General features: G+C 36.2%; 1 long non-coding RNA gene across 4 annotated transcripts in view; it reads left to right on the top strand.

The window, feature by feature from the left end:
• Window positions 1–21,176, top strand: part of LOC143665608 (uncharacterized) — a 154,267-nt gene that overhangs the window by 89,778 nt on the left and 43,313 nt on the right. The window contains exon 5 of one of the 4 annotated variants that reach the window (XR_013167112.1): window positions 8,243–8,352. The exons of the other annotated variants lie outside the window; for them this stretch is intronic. This is a non-coding gene — a long non-coding RNA (uncharacterized LOC143665608). The remainder of the gene's footprint in view (window positions 1–8,242; window positions 8,353–21,176) is intronic. 4 annotated transcript variants of the gene reach the window in all.

The following is a 21,176-nucleotide window of genomic DNA, read 5'->3' as shown; positions in this document are numbered from 1 at the left end:
GCAAAATAGAATAAAAATGTGGAAGAAAGGTTTTTAAATTGCGTATAGATTCAGAAAACTGACATGTTTTAAAAAAAATCTGTTGTGGTTAACACAAATTTTGCCATTTTAATGATTTGTAAGTGGACACTCAGTGGCATTAGTTTCATCTGCAATGTCGTGCTACCATCACTACGTTCATTCCTGAAAATTTTTATCACCCCAAACAGAAACTTGATAGCGACTAAGCAGAAACTCCCCACTACCCTTTAACCGCCCCCATCCCCATCCCCTGACAAATTTAACTTTGTTTTGCTTTGCTGTGGTCTCAATTCATTGCAGTCACAAAGTGACATTGTCTGATGACAGTGTTCTCTGAGATTGTCCATGTTTATTTCGAAAGCCTTCATCTAGGTGTGAATGTCAGGCAAGCAACTTGCAACAAGGTCTAACTGTGTTTAGGTCAGCTGATCATCACATGTTGCTTTTTCTCAGAATCAATTCTACAGAAATATTCATACAAGTATTGGGATCAGGAAATAAGCGTATTTTAAACTTTAAAGGTATTTCCCAAAGGCCGTACCACCATAAGCCACCAACCAGGATGGGGTCAGGAAAGGGGAAATGGGAAGCCCCAATAGGAAATGCTTCTGAGTAAATTTGCTCAGGGCTGATTCATATAGCCGTGATACTTTAGTTTATTATCTCTGTAAAGGGAAAGTAAGTAGGAAAACAGGGCAGAGCATTTATTACCTAGAACCTTAATGAAAGCATTTTATCTCTGTCTCTGGAAAGCATGTCACCAAACAAAGAAGAGAGAAGCCTCATGATGTTTTCATGTCTTTGTCCTTTATTTTCTGCAAAATGGGAAGCAAGTTATTTTGTTATAAACAATCCTTTAGAAACATATCGTTCTATTCAAAGTGGAGCCTCTGTCTTCCATTTTTTTCTAGGAAGCAGAACTGCTCCTTTCATTACTAGCACTTGGTAGTATTTTTACTTATCAGTTTTTAATTGATGGTATCTTGCTTGATATTTGACAGGGATCAAGCAAACAAAAAGAAAAGTGTTTTTTTTTTCTTTCTTCTGGCAGAGCAAAATGGATGGAAAAAGAAAGAATATGAGGATGGCATTGCGGTGTGGCATAAAGGGGTATCACTGGGCCATGAAACAGCCCATAAAAGTGAATTTAGCTGAATTAATTCTCTAATTTTTTTTGTAGATTAATTTAACATATTGGCAGGTACTGTATTAAGGGATACCTGAATTACAACACTAGATCATCAATCAAAATAAACTTAAAAAAAAAAACTTCACTAAATATGGCTCTGAAACTCATTTGGTCTCTTGAAAAATGCCTTTTTTTTATAGGTGTAAGGAGATCTCGGTTTATTTGAGAATCATCCTAACAACACTCTTGCCAATATAAACAGAATTTATTTTGCTTGCTTCTCTACTGTGTCAATTTTTTTTCTGTTCTTTTTAACAGATCAATTGTCCTCTTATCACTGCAGTATTAGCACAGCAATCACTATTTTTGAGGGCCTCGCTGGAATGTTTAAAAATGAATTGTTTCTGCTCTAAATGATCACTTGAATCCTTTTCTTTTTCCTGGTCATTTGTTTCATCTATCTCCTTGATGGCGATAAAGATCTCAAAAAATAAAGATCTGTTGAGGACCAGTCTTGTTTTACTTAAAATGCATTCCTAAAATTATGCTAACCAATTTTCAAAGCCTACTTTACTCTAGTCTTATCTTCCCCATTTGCTTTAGAAATCTTAGATTAAGGTTGTCTTTTTTTCTAAACTCAAGCTTCCAATGAACTCATTAGTTCTTTTCCCAGTCAGTTAGTTCTAAAACTCAGAATTTTAAGGAAGAGGAACAATCATAGGGTTTTACTTTTTCTTAATAAAGTCCTTTTAATTTAATTTAATTTTTTTTTTTAATTTTAAGGAATTTAACCAAAGCTGTTAGGTACCTAAGTCCATAGGTAGTCTGACTCCAGAGCCCTCACTCTTAAAATTTTACAAATACTCTATACCCACCAAGCAACAACTCTCTCCTCTGCCCATTCTTTTGTAATCTGTAATCTACTTTTTGTATCTAAAATTTGCTATTTCTAGCTATGTCATATAAGTAAAATCAAACAATATTTATATTTTATGCTTTACTTATTTCACTCAGCATGATATTCTCAAGGTCAGTCCACATAGTAGCATACACCAGAACCTCATTCCTTTTTATGGCTGTATAATATTCCATGGCATGTTTACACCAAATTTGGATTATCCATTCACCTATTGATAGTTGCTTGGGTTGTTTCCACTTTTTGGCTGTTACAAATAATGCTGCTATGAACACTGGTACACAATTATCTGCTTGAGTCCCTGTTTTCAATTTTTTTGAGTGTATATCTAGGAGTTAAATTGTTTGTTTAACTTTTTGAGAAACCACCATGCTTTTCACAGTGGTTGCAGCATTCATTCCCACCAACAGTGCACTAGGGTTCCAGTTTCTCCGCATCTTTTCCAACACTTGCTATTTTTCATTGTTTGAAATAATAGTTATCCTAAGGGCGTGTGAACTGGTATCTCATTATGGCTTTGATTTACATTTTTCTGCTAACGAAATGATGTTTAGCCTCTTTTCATTGGCCATTTGTATATCTTCTTTGAAAAAATATGTCTGAGTCCTTTGACCATTTTTTAACTGAGTTATTTGTCTTTTGTTGTTGAATTGTGGCAGTTCTTTATATATTCTGAGTGTTAAACCCTTAGATAAAGATTTAGCTCTTTTAAATTACCTTATCTCTCCTTACCCCTTTTCTCTCTCTCACAAAATTGTTATATCACAATTTTGGATTTTACTGTTTCTGTTATTATGAATACGTAAATATTACAGTTATACATTGTAATGAATTTCTGATTATATAATCTTTTTTGCTGTACAACTTTTTATTATCCCTATAGTTTGAAAAGTCTCATTTTTCTTTGCTAGGTTTTTCATGTTTCTAGGATTAATTTATCTCCAAATTCTGCAACCAAAGTGAAAATAATGTGTCCTTTCTACACATTAGAAAGGTCATCAGTTTCACATATTTTTTAAGACACACTTTCTGTACCTTTGAGTTTCCTGCTTTCATCTGGACTGGTCTTCTGTACAACTATTTCCTGAAAATTCCCTTTACCTTTTCAGTGCTAGATTTACATTTCCTTGTTTTTATGCATTCCTCTTTCTTGATATATTCTTCTTTCTTTGATGGTTCATATTGTTCATAGGTTCTTGAGAAAGGTACAATTTTTGATACTTTGTATTTCTGAAATATCTTTATTTTATCCAAATACTTAAGGGATAATTTGTCAAGCTAAAGCACTCTATGATGGAGTTCTTTTATCTACAATACTTTAATGGAATTTATCCGCTGCTTCTTTGGTTTCCTGTGTTCCTTTTAGCAAACTTTCTGATTCTTGAGTCTATTTATAAAACCTGTCCTTTTTTTCCTCCCTCAGGAAACTTTTGAGAGATTCTGTTTTTTGCCAATGGGATGAAATTTCATGATTATATGCTAGGCTATTTTCATCCATTTTGCTGGGAACTGATGAGCCCTTTCAATCTGGAGATTTTTCCATTCTGCTAAGAGCAATTTTCTTGTATCACTTCATTGATAATTTTCTTTGTTTCATTTTCTTTGATTTCTCTTTCTCAAACTTGTCAGATGTTGACACTTCAATCTGGTTCTCAAATTTTTATATCCTTTTCTCTATTTTCCATCTATTGTATTTTTATTCTGCTTTGGTGAGATTTCTCTTATAACTTTTCTATTGAAGATTTAAATTCTATCATATTTTTATTTTAATAGCTTTTTTGGCACATGAGATGATATTTTTAGAGCTGATGTCACCACTACTGTTGTTATTTCTTTTCCTTCTTTCTCTTCCTTCTTCTCTTTCTTACTGGCTCAAATGGCTGCTCTTATTTTTCTGAGAAAAATATTTTAAAGATTATTCTATTTCCTTCAGTGTCTAGATTTTCCATGCATTCTGTCCTTCTTTCTTTCTTTTCCTCCTTCTTTCCTTTCCCTTTCTTCCTTTTTTTCCTCCCTCCCTCCCTTCCTTACTTTCTTCTTTTAGCTATTTCTCTCTTCCTCTTCTTCTCCTCTTCCTCCTCCTCCTCCTCCTTCTTCTTCTGGTTTGTACAAGCTGTACTGTTAGAGTTTCCTTCAAATTTCTGGTGATGCTTGTTTGACTGCTTATATTTAAGAGACAATCACCAAATAACTGATTGAAAGCTTTGAGTGCATAGGCAGGATGCGTGGAATCATGTGTTTCATCATTTGGTGATGAGGCAGGTACCCAGCTGGCTGTGGAGTAACTCCACTGTCCACAACTATGGCTTTTATTTTGAGTCAGTCTACCCTGAAGAAGGACTCTGTAGGCTCCTCTCAGCAGTTTCATTATTGACTGTTAAAGTTCTTAGAGTCAAAGGGGAAAGGTTTCTGGAGATTTGTGCTTGGTGTTCCCAAGAGTTTGTTAGCTCCTCTTGCTAAACCTCTTCAGATGATAAAGTAATTTTCAGTCAGGGTGGCAAAAGAGCCAACATTGTGTGGGGTGAATGAGGTGATCAAGGATATGGCCTTGATGGAGACTTTCAGTCAATCTTATATTTCAGCCCCTGATCAAATCCAGGCTTCAAGCTAATGCCTGATCAGTTCCTGTGTCCACATGGCTACATTATGTTGTCTAGTTATTTGGTCAAGCAATCACTGAACTAATTGTTACTGTGAGGACATTTCATGGACTTAAATCAGCAGTAAGTTTAATTGCATCTATGGTTGATTACATGTATAATCAACTGAGGAGATTGCCTTCAGCAATGAAAGAAGTCTCATCCAATCAGTTGAAGATTTTCAAAGTACAAGTGATGATTTTAGCAATCAGAAGAGAGATTTTTTCATCTCTATTTCAACCAGTGAGCTTCTCCTCAGGAATTCATAAAAATCTTCACTGAAACTTCAAACTTATGGCCTACCATACAGAATTCAGACTTGCCAATCTCCACAGTCTTATGAGACTATTCTTATATCTCATAATATTTACATATATGTATATATAATCTCCCATTGGTTCTGTTTTTCTGAAGAACTATGACAAATACAATTGAAATATCCAATTCCTTAGGGATTTGGTGGAGATAGTCAGGTTGTTTCTTATCTTTCCCCCAACCTTTCCTCTCTCCTAATACCAGATGACGTTTGGCTTCCTCTCTGGCTTTGTAAGTCATTTACCATTCATCCATCTGCTTTTAGGAGAGGCAGCTACAAATGTTTGTGTGCCAGGCATTGGTCTCTGTGCTGGAGATCTCAATATGAGTAAGACAGATGTTATTCCTGCCTTTAGAGGGCCTTTTTGGTAATGAGAAATAAAAGGTCAAATCTGATTAACAAGCAAATAAGTAAAATAACCAATTGTGAAAAATGCTATGAAAACACAGATCACCAAAATGACCAGTGACAAGGGGTCAAGAAAGTCCTCTCTAAGGAGATGACATTGAAACAGAGATCAAGAGGATTAAGAGGCATCCATCATGAAGCGTAGGAAAAAGGAGTTTCCAGGCCAAGGAAACTATGTGTGTATCTAGCCCATCCTTGGAAAAGAGCTTGGCATGTTGAAAATCTGATCAGAGCCCTGAATAGCTGAAGTAGTGATTGAAGGAGCACGCAATAATTTTGGAATTGGACAGGTCAGTTAGGTCCCTATTGCCACAGCTAGGTACAGTTGGAAGCCATTGAATGTGCATAGCCAGGAAAGTGGCATGGAGTCTGGGGGATAACATTTGAAGGTGCAATCTCAAAAGTGGGCTATGAGTTGGATTGTAGGTTGGAAAGAATTATTCCTTACCAAGCCATATGCATAGTTATTCCTTGAAGTTCTCTTTGGCTTTAGTATAACACAAACTTTCCAGGAAGTATTGTTCTCATTTTCATGGATGATAACACCAGTGAATAGAGAGATGAAGCCATACATCAATAATCACCTAGAGAGCCAGGAGGAATTAAATATAGAACTGTGGCAACATTCCTCCCATAGGAAAGTAGATAAGGAAATATTTAATTAAAATGCACACACACACACACATACTATATATATACATATTTTTATTTCTTTCTTTCTTAATAGCAACATGTTCAACATCACCAGACAGACTGATATGCTTTGAATGAACTTGAGGTCATTTCTACTAGGGATGAGACTATAATGGAAAAATCTCTACCCCCATTTTTGTGTATTTTCTTCTGGATGCTTGTTTAGGGTTAGAAACTTTAGAATTCCTTTTATTGATTGGAATGTTTCTGCAATTTTAATAGATGGTAAAAACTTGCCCAACACCAGAGGCTCTCTTTCCAACCAACTTATTCCAGTATGGCTGTGAATCTCAGAATTGAATAGTGTTGAGCTAATAGGCAATTTTATTTTAAAAGGGTTAAAAATTGTTGAAATGTGTTCAACAATCATCAGAGCAAGATATTTTCTTCTTTATATGCAAAAAATCAAAATAAATTGGCTTTACTAAATAAGAGGAGGAAGGCTTTAAGTGGTGTGGTCTGACAGTAATTTGTATTAGAGTCTAGAAGAGCACATTTGTAATGTCTTGTGGTAGTACATTTATCTCTTGGTGACAGGAGGAATAATTGCTTTAGAGAGCATATCAGTGGCTGTTTAAAAATTTAACTCTTTATTTTCTTACACCTAAGATAATAAAATTGAAAGGCAAAAAAGCATTCTGAGAAATATAATCCAGATAGAACAGTTTTGAAATATTGGTTGTCAGTAAAAATATATACATTGTCCACTTTCAAGGAAAGGTGAAAAGGCCAGAAAGGTGAATGAAAAAATATATATATGGGTATTTATTATTTATTTCTAGTTACTATTTGTTCTAGTTTGCTAGCTGCCAGAATGCAACACACCAGAGACAGATTGGCTTTCAATAAAAGGGGATTTATTTAGTTAACGTATAGTACTTCAGAGGAAAGGCAGCTAACTTTCAACTGAAGTTCTTTCTTAAGTGGAAAGGCACAAGGCAATCTCTGCTGGCCTTCTCTCCGGGCCACTGGGTTCCAACAGCTTTCCCCGGGGTGAGCTGCAAGCGCTGAGATGGGGTATATATATTGAGCTGCTTGGGCTATGCAATGTTGAGCTCTATCATTTAAGCACCAGCCAATTAAATCCAACATCATTCATTGCAGCAGGCATGCCTCCTAGCTGACTGCAGATGTAATCAGCAACAGATGAGGTTCACATACCATTGGCTCATGTCCACAGCAACAGAACTAGGCACCGTCACCTAGCCAAGTTGATACCTGAACCTAACTACCACATTATTATCATGTACTAATATTATTTTTCCCTCTGATATAGCCGATGAAACATGGTTTTCAAATTGCACATTCCTATCTAAAGGAGTTTTGTACAAAGATGAACTATGTCTGTTAAGTTATTAATTAGGCTTTGCTGTCCTGTGTTCTCAAATTCAACATCTTTAATAGCTCCTTGAGTTCCTGCCTTCATTTATCTATACCTTTGTATGGAATCTGTTCATCCTCCAGGGCCTTTATTTTCCCTGAAAAAGTCTGTTCCTATTTCTGCCTCTCCAGGGTCCAGTGAGTTTCCTGAAGACAGGGAGGCATCTTATTTGACTCCATCTCAAGGTGCAATGCTTGGGTACAAGTGAAGGGACACCTCAAGGCAAGGGGATCACATAATTTGTTGATTAAATCTGATCCCTTCTAAGAGTGAAAGATTAATAATTATGCTGAGAAAGCAAAGGTAAACTATCCCAGTCAAACAAAAAAGCATCATCACTCTTCTCAAGGCAGCTAGTAGAAACACAAGATATTATTGGAAACAGATTTTGAAAGGTAAATTGAATGTTCCTGAAATTCAGCCAGTAAAGATTGAATCTGGAGGGTGGTGTGATGGTGGCTCAGTGGCAGAGTTCTCCCCTGCAATGTTAGAGACCTGGGTTTGATTCCCAGTGCCTGCCCACTCCAAAAAAAAGGAAAAGAAAAGAGATTGAACCTGGAAAATACCTTTCTAATTACTTGTAATAAAACTTGTGATACCCCTGAAATTAAACATTAAATATGACTAATTTAATGTCTCCCCAAAGTGACTGATCTTTAGAAAGAATGGAAATATATATTTTTTTAATATAGGAGTGTGGGACTGGCATTATTTGACCAGTTGGTATTTTCTTTTTTAGGTGTATCATGTTTTGCACAATGTAGGAACATGCATGTTTGAAAGAGATTGATTTCCTAAAAGAGGCCAGCCTGCACTGAAGGAGGGGACAGGTTTCCAAATTAAAAACACGTATGTTAAATGATATTCAGCTTGGGGCTAGCACATAGTAGGCACTCAGTAAATTTTGATGAATGAATAAATGAGTGAATGATGAATTCTGGCTTAGATTTTTTTCCCTGTAGGATCTGTGTCTTAGCAATATTTTCATCTTGTTCATGTTGTTTCTTCAATTTATCGAGGTCACTTTGAATTCTGATCTTTTCTTCTGAGATGTTAGTAACCTCTTCTAACTTAGTGTCATCTGAAAAATACTACCTGTATGAAATGTGACTGAGCTAAGCTAGGAGTGTCATGTTGGACATTTTCTTAAACTAGAACACAGCTGGAAATTATTACACAACCAAAATCATGCTTCATTTCAGTCTTATCAGGCCAACCTTGTCCACATTTGACTGATTTTTCTCTTATCATCTGTAACCTATCGCTCAGCCTCTCCACTAAATGGAAAATAAGATGCATGATGAAGCTTTGTGGAAATTAGAGGGCAGGAATGGTAATAGGTCAGGACATTATAGAAACAACTTGTAAGCATACTTTATAAATTATACTCCACTGCACAAACTGTGTATATGACAATATGTCTTGACGTGTAATGTATAAAAACAATCAACTATAGATACTTCCATAGGGCAGACATAAATTCTCCAATGCATTCACATGCCCTCTTTTGAAAATTCTATCAAATTATAATAATCTTTCATTATGCTATATTCACAATATTTAGTCATCTAAAATGCATGGAGGAAAACTTTTATTTTTCCCTTTTAATACAAAAATGAATAGCAGGAGACAAGCAAATCAGTGGCTATATAAGCAACATGAAGGAAAAAATTGAGATAATTATATAAGCAATTAGTAATAAAACCCTTTTACCTTTTTTCTGATGAGGAGGTAAAAGTTACCTTAAATAGCTAATATTTGTAGACACACAACACTGTGGAAACTACTCAGCCATCAGTCAAGATTAGTAGATTGTAAGTACATTTTGATCTTTCTCTTTCTTATTTCTAAAACTTAAAGAAGGCCTGTTGTTTTCTTCCAATTCTAGAAAATAATACAATGTGCTGTTTGTTAACATATCAAATAATTAAGAGTTTTAATTTTTGTGCTACATGCCTTTTTCCTTGGGGAAAAGTATGACTACGCAGATAAAAGACAACTATTTCCCAAAGAATACATTTATAAGATAATTCCTTTTGTTTACATAATAAAATGAAAAACATCCTTCTAATGATAAAGTTTCCAATTCTCAGCCATGCTTTAAATTCCAGGAGCATGATGCGTTTTAATAGCTCAGGACTGCAGTCGCAACACTGGCTTTGATCCCTAAGTGGCAGTATGTATTTGTATGAGGAGGTACAGTTGGCAGTGTCAATTCCCAATGTTGATGATGATCCGTATGTCGCAGGCTTCATTTCCAACAATGCTATATGCAAATTAACTATAGCTTCATGCCAGGGCGGAGCACCTTTCACAGAGTAACTGCCAACATCAACATTTTTCCTGGACATTCTATACATGGAATAAAAATAATAGCCATTTAGGGACCTGTTTCTAAAAACTAGTAGAATAAAAGCAGTATGTTGCACACATTCTTCACGTTATATTTCAGCAATTAGTGGAGATTATTTTTGTCACATATTCAATATTATGGAAAAATGGAATATTAATACAACTTCAATATTTAAACTACTGTCTACATTTTAAAACACCTAGTGATTTTGTATGCTTAAACATATCAGGACTATTTAAGAGAAAGTAACCTCTGTTACAAATTATTTGAAAGTTTTGAAACGCCACGAATAAAATATCTGATGATTACGTGTATTAGAAATTACTCTCGGTTACAGTGGCAGTACATGGAGCGCATGTTTAAATTAATTTCTTGCTTCCCCTAAAAGTGTTTGCTTTTTCTGTGCTTTTCTTTTGATTTCTAAATGGTACAATACACGTGGTCCTAAGCACGAATAATGGAAGGGGTAATTGTTTCTAAATGACAAAAGCTTAAAATTCTCAGGGAGAGAAATTGAGCTGAGCAACCAGATTTTGAGTGAGAAAGGGTACTAATAGGTGAATTAGGAACATAGAAAATTTCTAGTAAAGCATCTGTGGGCTTTCCTCATTCCATTTAAATTTTCTTTCCTTTTAGTAATGTAGTGACATATACACTCTTCTTTTCAGTTTCACATGCAAAAATGAAGCAACTGCTTTCCCCCATACACAGAATGATTTGTAAATGCATTCTGTGAATAAAACACATTAAACGCCATTTGCATATAATGCGTTAACACGTGTGAAAAATGGTTCACACAATACATTAGGGAGGGAATAAATAGAAATGACTTTGAAACGCTTGCTGTATTTATATTAATTTAAAAGAAAACAGAGCAATGAATTTCAGGTGCATTGGACTTAATTCAGCGACAATATTTTCTTTGAAACCTTTATTTATTAATTTTTTTAAGCACTTCTTTGCCAATTGCAGTGCTAAGCTGCCAACATATTCAGCGCTGACCAGGAGGTGGGGAGCTCATGCAAATGAGCTCTTCTCCTCTGTTGGCAGCCCACACTGACTGATTTAAAAGAACACTTTAACCCAGGAGATGAGTCTGAGCTAATATTACCAGCCAGAAAGCACTCCAGTGTTTCATGCTAGCTGGGAGGTTGCCTTCCAAATAATATATTACCTTCTCAATTCTCTGGCTCCATCTCCAAAGAAGGAAGGGTTTATTTCCTCTTTTTTAGTGGAAATCCTCCTACATTAGAAGTCTTCCTATCTTTAAATTAAAATTCTAGGCACTGTCTCTATTTCCCTCAACTTATATAACACCCATTAACAGGAATATATGTGTACAACTTTATTCCCAGGTTGTCTGAATTATATATGGCTAAGTTTCAGTATTTAATAATATATTGAATTTGAAAGCATTTTTAAAAAATATACAATGTGTACAAGGTTCAAAGTTTTATTGGGTTTCTTAGTGTGAACTGGTATAATGTAATTTTTAAGAATAGTATAACAGGGGTATGTTGAATTGGTGAGATGCAAGTACAGCAGTATATTATAATATCGTCATTTTACCTCAAATTCTGGTTTGGTATACACTTCCGCCTTTGGTAATTTACATAAACATGCATAGTCTATGAATTATGCATAAACCTTATTTTAAATGCAGAGCTTTCAACTCTCACAGTGCACTAGTATACACACCCATTTGATTGGCTCTGCCCTGTTTTCATTACAAGCAATTTCTTGGAACACAAAAGAGGTTGAAAAGGCTGACAGGAATGGACAGTATTTTTTCTTGTGTGTGTGGGAAATATTTGTTTCAAGGCAATTGGTGTTGCAAAGTTTTGCCTGTGATTATTGTTCCTACTTGTTCTTATTTTTTCCAAAGAAGAATGAATTAAAATCTCTGAACCTGCAAAACAGCAATCACAATCAGATACTTTATTTATTTTTAAAGACTGCTGTAGGAATTGTTCTCTATTTGCGTAAATCTGAGCACACGGCTATAATAAAGAACCAATCATTAGATATGTGGATGTATTCCAATTACACTTTAAATAAGTGGGTAATCCTAGAGCAATGATAGAATAGACATCCAGAAAATATGAAAAATTTAGCAATATAATTGTGTTTATTCAAGTAGAGTTGAATATTCTGATAATGCACACACATAATGAGCCCTCCACATTTGACACATTATGTGATTACTCAGTTTTCATATGAACTTATCGATTTGAAATTATCCATCCAATGATATAAGGAAAGGGATATAGACATTTTACTAATATGACAGTTCATCAAATAAAAAGCAATACAGTGGCATGTAAGCAGATTTTTTTGGCATGGGCAGGCTCTGGGTATCAAACCCAGGTCTCCAGCATGGCAGGCGAGAATTCTGCCACTGAGCCACCGTTGCACTTCCTGTAAACAGAATTTTAATATGAAAATCTTTTGTATCTTTTTCACGAATAACTTTGTGTATTACTTTAAGATGATTTAAACAGAGGTGGGAAATTTCCTTTCTCTCTTTTCAAATTTATTTCTCATTGTTCTCTTTCTTCATTTTTTCCTTACATATCTGTAGGATTTTGTTTTTTTTTTCCTCTTCTCTGCTTCTTTTTTTTTCCTTTTTGAATAACTTTTCTTTTACTCTGTATTTTAAAATATTGGTGGACTTTATTCATCAAATTATGCCTGACATTATCTTCCTTTATATTAATTCTTTCTGTTAGCTTCTTCCTTTGGCATCTAAATAAGCTTTTATGAGGCTATTCCACTCTTGATAAATTCTCTATTGTGCCATGGGAAAATGGATATTTAGTTTAAGTGAATAAGGAGAAGTTTGTACTGCTAGATTTACTTTGGGACCACAAAATCTTGATTTCGGGCAGGCCATGGTGGTTCAGCAGACAGAGTTCTCACTTGCCATGCCAGACACCCATTATCAATCCCCGGTGCCTGCCCACGCGAAAAAAAAAAAAAAAATCTTGATTTCATCCTGTTTAAGTTACCAAATTCTCCCTTTGTGGGTTTACATTGGAGAGAGACCCATGGAGACTAAAGGCTGAAAGAAGCTTAGGGGTCCCCGTGTCATGGTTCTGCATGGTTTCATTGTAGGAAGCATCTCTCCCACAGCGAGGAGGAGGTGTGGGCTCCGAAACCTGGGTCCCACTTAGTGACCAGGATGTAAAAGAGCTGGCGGCAAACTCGAAAGGCTGCAGTTCACCCAAGAGAAGGGGAGGCAATTTACAGAATTTAGACAGAAATTACACCCGACAGACTTTCCCTTGATTTAAGTTCGAGAAATATAAGCAGAGTTTGGTAACTATGTTACTTTGCTTCAAGAGAATTATTTAACTAAAATTAAAAGTTAAAACTAACCTTTATCTACTTACCCATGTATCTATGCCCATATCGATATCTATCTATATATCTATCTACCTGTATCTATTAACTAATCTAACTACTATCTGTTTCTGTCTAATCTGTATGACTATATTTGGTAGTAAACAGTATATTTCTATTTAAATAATATATTTTTGCTTCTTTGTAACTGCACTGGATTTACTAAATGAGTTCGAATGCTCTTCAACCAGACAATTTAACAGAAAAAACAGACATGGCATTGGTGATCTAATCATAGTTGAAACTTCTTTCATTGATTTTCTAGAATTAATTAAGTTAATCCCCAAACTGAAATGAGCCTTATGAAAAGAGGATTTTGTAAACTGGAGGTAGCCTTCCTTCACTGGGCCCCTCAGCCTTGCCTACAGTGGTCTGTTGGCCTACATGATCAAAAAACACTTGGAATATAATCATTATTGTGAGACAACAACTAAAAAGTTAAATGAGAATGATGACATCTACATCATGGCATTAAAGTTCTATAGCCAGAAGGCGCGAGGGTAGTTCAGTGGTAGAATTCCCGCCTGCCATGCAGGAAACCCAGGTTCCATTCCTGGCTCATGAGCTTCCCAAACAAGCAAACAAACAAATAAAAATTCAACAAATGGTACTGCAATAAGGGATACTCACATGGAAAACTAATGAAATATGACCTCCACCATACAGCATACAAGAAACAAACAAACAATAAAACCCCCTCTGTAGCCCAAGATGCATTAAAACAAACGCATCAAAATTTAAAATTTGCACAGAAAAATTCCCATAGAAATTGAGATACTTGTAGAGAGGACTGTCTCTCCCATTGTTCATTTGTAGCCGAGAAAATGCATTGGTCTGTTGACATGATTGCTTTCCTTTCTCTGGAGGATGAGACTTCTTGTTTGGAACTGAAATTGAATCTGAAGGTCTACTTGGAACCAGCTACTTTTCTCAGACCTCTCATCCCTGGCCTCCTAAAATAAAAGTTCTCTAGCTATAGCAGGTTTTAAATTTACAGCTACAACCCATATAAGAAAAAATCAGGGCGGGCCGCGGTGGCTCAGCGGGCAAGAGTGCTTGCCTGCCATGCCGGAGGACCCCGGTTCGATTCCCGGCCCCAGCCCATGTAAAAAAACAAACAAACAAACAAACAAAAATATAATAAAACAAGAAAATGTTTAAAGATGTTTCCCTTCCTTCCTTCCATCCTTCCTTCCTTCTCTCTGTCTTTCCTTCCCTTCCTCCCTAAAAAAAAAAAAAAAAAAAAAGAAAAAATCATTTTTCTTTATCAGAATCAAACTCACCTTAGCAGCCTGCTCACTATAAGTTTAGTCATCTCTCATTCCAAATTTAGTTTCTTTCAGGTAAACATTAAGTCAGATTTAGTGCTTCTCCCCTTCCCCTTCTTTCCATGTTGTCTGAGAATGATCTAGGATCCATAAAGGAAGGGAAAGGGTGATGATGTGGGAAAGGTGCCTGGCTCATGGTCACTGGTAACTATCCATGCTAGCATCTGCTAAGTTTATTGTACTATGCTTGGTTGTAGGTGCTGGTATCTTCTCCATCACTGTGGTGACTCCATGGCCTCTAGGCAGGACATTTGTCTTCGTTTTCCAGGGCTGCTATATCAAATACCACAAACTTGTTGGTTTAGACAACAGGAATTTATTGTTTCATGGTTTTGGAGGCTAGAAGTTCAAAATTAAGATATTGGCAAGCATGCTTTCTCCAAAGTCTGCAGCATTCTAGTCGTGGCTTACTGGCAATCCATCTCTGTCTCTGTTACATGGTGATCTCCATTTTCCATCTTCTTCTGTGGCTTCGTTCTTTTGTGCAAATTTCCTTTACATATAAGAACTCTAGTCATCTAGAATTAAGGCCTACCTGATTCAATTTCACCTCATCTAAATAGAATCGAAATAAGTTCTATCTTAACCCTACAGGACAGGGAGTTAGAACTTAAACATGTCTTCGTGGGTACATAATTCAATCTATCACAAAGTCAATAGAATATTAGTCTTCTCCTGGCCCAGATTCATCTGATTGCACTGCTACACTTTCAGACACTTCTGAGTATTTCAAGATGAAGGGAGCATAAGAACTTTATAGCTGTTCTCCCTTGCCATAGTAGGGTACACTGGAGTTGCGAAGGTAACTTCAGGCCCACTTGCTTAGACAATTTCCTCTGCCATTATTATCTTCTGTTCAGGCACCATTCTGGAGGTGGGAATTTTCTATGATGACTGCAGTCTCCTAGGCTATAGCTTGTGAAGCTGGGCAATCATTCCTTTTGGTATGGGATCTTCATAAGCTTGTCTAGTGTTTCTTTCCCAATCTAACTCTTAGGGCTCACAGCTGAGTCCCTTCTCATGGATCCTGGAAGTGTTTGAGCCTGATTCTGATCTCCCAGGATTCACCTCTTCCACATATCTTTATGGATGGAAATATAGTATATTACATCATCACCCACTCTTTACTCTATGCTTTAGAGTGCTGTGTGCCATGTATAAAATGTATAAAGTAAAATTCATAGGATTACAAAGGATATAAAGGATTCCATTTATAGTTCTATCCATGGACACCTTGGTGGTTTAAACACCATAAATTAAGATTTGACCTAGAAGCTCTATGCTCTTGGTCCCCTAGACTTGGGCTCTTATTATACTTGACAAAACTTTTGGACTTCCAATAAAACCCTCTTATCTCTCAAAAAGCCTGGCATTCATTTGCTTACTCTACCAATATATTGGTAAAAACCTATTTTAAGTCTCAGAAATCAGGAGTTGGATTTTGGTCTGTGTTGATTGTGTCTTCAACTAGGAGCAAGACATGCATCAAAGTATTGATGTTATGTAAGTGACAGGGGAAGAGTAGTGGGTGTAAAGAAGCTCAGAGGTCATTGGATAGAGAAAACAAACTTTGATTTATACCTTGATGTATTATCCTGGTATATTCATTCTATCTCATCTACATCCTCTTCCAGTTGTATGCTTCATCTCCCCTCATCTAACCCTCAGGTTCCTTTCCCTCCCAATTTTTTGTCACTGTCTTTGTAATCCCTTTTCCATGGCAAACAAACTCACCCACAATCACCATTAGCTTGCTTCTTTGTGGAACACTTCCACACTCTAATTTCTACATGGTTTCCCTCTGAAACTCTTTCCTGAGGGACATTAATTCTCCTATTACCCGGTATCATAGGTCCTCAAGGTACAGTTGGAACTCAAGTAGCTCTTCCAAGAAACTTTTATGCCATAGCTTCTCCAACTTCATGTATCACCCTTTTATTCCTTTGAATTTATGCAGCTCCATTTTATCACCCTCTACTCTACTTCACATTTCTGTCATCCTGGTCACTGCCTCATATTTATTGAATATTTTGGCAGTGGGTTGGCTTCATATTCTATGTAGATTATCCATCACTCTAGCCTCATGGTTTCTCAATTCCTTAATTCTGTTGAAATTTTCAGCCTTTCACACAAATGGCCTTGTCCTGTTACATTATATAAAACTGTTACACATCAAAAATCTTAGACACTGATATACAACTCTTTAACACATCATCCTTGTCCTCAATCTCAATATCACTCCTATTAAATCTGTTTTTTAACCTCCTAGTCTCTTGATCCTTACATTTCCTCATTGTTTATCTTTCTTTTAGCTTCATTTACTTTTCCTTGCCTGGAACAACATGGTTGATTGTCTACTGTCTACCATCAGTATTTTCTGTTATCTGATATTCCTACTGTTTACCCCACATATACAGCAAAACCAAAATTTTGGATCAATTCTTCAATCAGACTTCTGTGCTGCTACTCACATAGAAGTATTGCTAACTGAATCAAACAGCTATATGGACTTTAGGTCAGTGCAGACTTTGTATCTAAGTTTATCTGGGTCCTTAGCGAATCTATAGTCTTTGCTTACCTTTTGCATTTGTTTATTTCTTTCCATAATTTTCTGACAAGATTTTTCTAGGATTCTAAGAGTTCATCCATTCCTTTCCATCCCTCACATATCAGTGCCCAGAAAGTTTCCATCACTGCCCCTATTTTATTATTCTTCTCATATGCTTCCTTTGGATCAACCTTCCTGGTTTTGTAGCTACTGCATCTGTAATAGTGACTTTTATTTCTACATCTTCCACCCTACATTTCTCTACTCAGAATTTCAGACTCATTCTCAACATAATGCAAAAATGATCCTGTTAAAATGCAGGATCCAAATGCAATTTGGATCTTGACATGAGTCTGACAGTATCCCACCAAAATACTCTTTGTTTTTCTCAAAATTAAATCCAGGGTCCTTATATGGGTCAATAAGGTCCTATAAATTCTGTATTACATCTCCCAGTCACCTCCTAGTATTCCTGCTGCAGTTCCTGCTCCCTCTGTTCCAGCTACAATGGCATAATTGTTATTTCTCAACCATTCAGATGGGGTTATGTCTCAGGAATTTTCATTCCTTTCCCCCCATCACTTTGAATACTCTTGTCAAGATATACCATTGACTCATTCCTTCACTTCATGCAATATTCAACTGACACATTTCAGTGAGGATTTTCCAGACTACGTGCAGTGGTTTAATTTGTATGTACTCCAGAAAAACATCTTCTTAAATTTAATCCATTCTTATGGGTCTAAACACAATGTAAGTAGGATATTTTGATGAGGCTATTTCGGTTTGTGTGACCCACCTCATTCAGGAAAGGTCTTAATTCTATTACTGGAGTCCATTATAAGAGAATGAAATTCATTCAGACAAGTAAAGAGAAAGCCAGAGAAGCAAGATGCTGAAATCAACAAAACCCAGAAGAGAAGAGAGAGAACAGCAGACTATCAGTTGCCTTGTTCTATGGCAGAGGAGTCAAGATTCACCGGTAGTTGGCCTTCTGGAAGAAAAGATTGCCTTATGATGCTTTAATCTGCACATTTTCCTAGCCTCAAAACTGTAAACTAATAAATTCCCCTGTTTACGTCAACCTGTTTCGTGTTATTTGCTGTGAGCAGCCTAGGAAACTAGAGCATCACTCTAATTAAAATTGCACCCTTCCCCCAATACTCAAAAATACTCTCTACCCACATTTGCTCTTTTGTTTTTTCCCAAAGCACTTGTCACCATCCATATATTTTATTTATTTGTTTTGTTTATAAATCTTCTCCCTGCCCTCTCTATTAGAGTATAAGCTTCATGAGGGAAATGATCTTTGCCTATTTTTTCTTTTTTACTGCTATATTTCTAGAGCCTACTAAAGTGACTGAAATATAGTAGATTGCTCACTAAATAGTTGAAGGAATGGAAGGATCAGGGGCCAGGAATTTTAAGAGTTCACTAATGGCGTTCAGGAGGTTGGGCTCATAGGAAAGAACAATTGTCTTTTTTAACCCTCAGAAAGATTGGTAGGAAGGTATCTGGATAAAAAGAAATTTATAGAAGCCTCTATTCTTTAGTAATTGCTAGCGCGGGAGGAGGAATAAAAAGGGACACACTGGGATCACAGTACCTAGTGCTATAATGGAAGCCTATGCATTCAGAAAGAAGAGCGATAAGGAGGGAAAGCTAAAAACTTTGGCTCTTTCATTTGCAAAACTTGATTGCTTATTTTCATTTTGGATTAGAACTACTCTGTGGCTCCTGCCATGCTGTTATCTCTCACCCTCTTTCTTTATTCCATCCATCCCTCACTCCCTCTCTTTTTTTTCTCTTCTTTTTCTTCCCTTCCATGCCATTAATACTCTTATATAATCATATTTGTATATATTGTATATCACCCAGTCTTTTGGACAAATTAATTTGATTAAGCCAAAGATCTATTGATATCACATAATCAAGCCAAAGATGTTTGAGATGTTGGTTGTTATCTCTAACCCCAGTACCATTTGAAATAAGCCCCGCCATAAAATAAAAGAACTAACTAAATAAATATACCAAACCTAAAGAGATTTTTACTTTGAAACATTCCCTAATTATCAAGGAGCATTTACTTGTTTGGCTTTCTTAAAGAGAACTAATCTAAAATAGTTGGATGGAGTCTCTTTTGACTCAAAAACAAAGCATGTAAATTGATAGTCCACGTAGCTTCATAGTCACAAATATTTTGTTTCCATGCTATGAATATGTAATTCTTTCTTGAAAGTTGCCGTGTATTTGGCTCACTAAAATTCTGTGGAAATGAGTGCTGTAGATTTATTAGACAGTCCATAGAAATGTATTTCCTTTGTGTTTTAAATTAGTTGCATTTTAATGTCATTGAACATGCCTCTATTCTTGTTTCCATTTGTGGTCTTGCATCCAGTGGGAATTTATTGGGCTCAGATTTATTTAAATTATGCTGATGTATTTGATCTTTCAACATACAGTGCATGGTAAAAATGGGTGGCTGTCCATATCCATAAATGAAATATGAGGGAAAAGACATACTGATAAATTCTCCTCTGAATCAGCTTTAATTAGATATCAAAAAGGGATAAAGCCTGGTAAAGTTTCTACCTTCAGTGTTATAGAGATCTAAGATCAGAAAAAGGACACAAGTGTTCAAACATACATTAGAAAGCACTTTCTTAAATTTTACAGCTAAAACAAAAAAATAAGTCTGATTCAGCCAATCCACTTGTTGAACAGAAACTTCCTGTTTATTAATTCTTTTAAAATTTCACTTTATAAATAGCTTAGGAAAGTCACTCTATCCACCAAAAAATGTTATTACGTTTATAAAATATCATTCTTGCTTGCATTAGAACCTTAGTACTGTAGATTTATTATTATAGGCCCACACTGGGCAAAGCTATGTTTCTGCTATTGGTATTTTGGCAGAATTTGATACGTTTGTAAAGTATTGTGTATAAATCAAATCTTATGTTTAGTGCCCTGGGGTTCCTTGCTAATTAAAAAAACCTCAAGAGAAAACATTCATGAAATGAAATAGTTTTTTCTAAAGTGAATAATAACCTTCTTACTTGCATTTTGCACATATTTATTTTTACATATTTGGATTGCTTAAAGTAATGTACAGTCGTACTAGTTTCAAGTATCCTGTACCTATGCACAAAAGTGCATTCCTATGACATAAAGGCTTACATTGCCACTTTTCATTTTCTTCATGAGTTAGAGCTCTCTTTCTTTTGTCTTCTCTCAAAACACCTAATGAAGAAGAGAGAAGTCACACTGCAGTAGCAGTAGGCATGGGACAGATGTGTCAGAGTATGTGGAGGAATGAATACTGTGCTGGTTTGAAAGGAAGTATGCCCCCTAAGAAAAGTCATGTTTTAATATAAATCCCATTTCTTAAAGGTAGAATAGTTTCTATTCAATGCTGTGTATTTGGGACTGTGATGGGATCATCTCCCTGGTTGATGAGATTTAGTTAAGAACGGTTGTTAAACTGGATTAGGGGATGACATGTCTCCACCCATCTGAGTGGGTCTTGATTAGTTTCTGAAGTCCTATAAAAGAGGAAACGTTTTGGAGAGAGAGATTCAGAGAGAGCAGAGAATGCTGCAACACTACAAAGCAGAGAGTCCACCAGCCAGCGACCTTTGGAGATGAAGAAGGAAACGCCTCCCGGGGAGCTTCATGAAACCAGAAGCCAGGAGAGTAAGCTAGCAGATGACGCCGTGTCTGCCATGTGCCCTTCCAGCCGAGAGAGAAGCCCTGACTGCGTTTGCCATGTGCCTTTCCAGCTGAGAGAGAAGCCCTGACTGTGTTCGCCATGTGCCTTTCCAGATGAGAGAGAAACCCTGAACTTCATTGGCCTTCTTGAACCAAGGTATCTTTCCCTGGATGCCTTTGATTGGACTTTTCTATAGACTTGTTTTAATTCTCGGCCTTAGAACTGTAAACTAGCAACTCATTAAATTCCCCTTGTTAAAAGCCATTCCGTTTCTGGTATATTGCATTCCGGCAGCTAGCAAACTAGAACAAATACCATGTGTCCTGCACA

This window comes from Tamandua tetradactyla, chromosome 21 (assembly GCF_023851605.1).
Source record: "Tamandua tetradactyla isolate mTamTet1 chromosome 21, mTamTet1.pri, whole genome shotgun sequence".
NCBI classification, from domain to species: Eukaryota; Metazoa; Chordata; class Mammalia; order Pilosa; family Myrmecophagidae; genus Tamandua; species Tamandua tetradactyla.
Note: the sequence above shows the minus strand (reverse complement) of the source record. Positions and strands in the feature narration are given on the sequence as shown.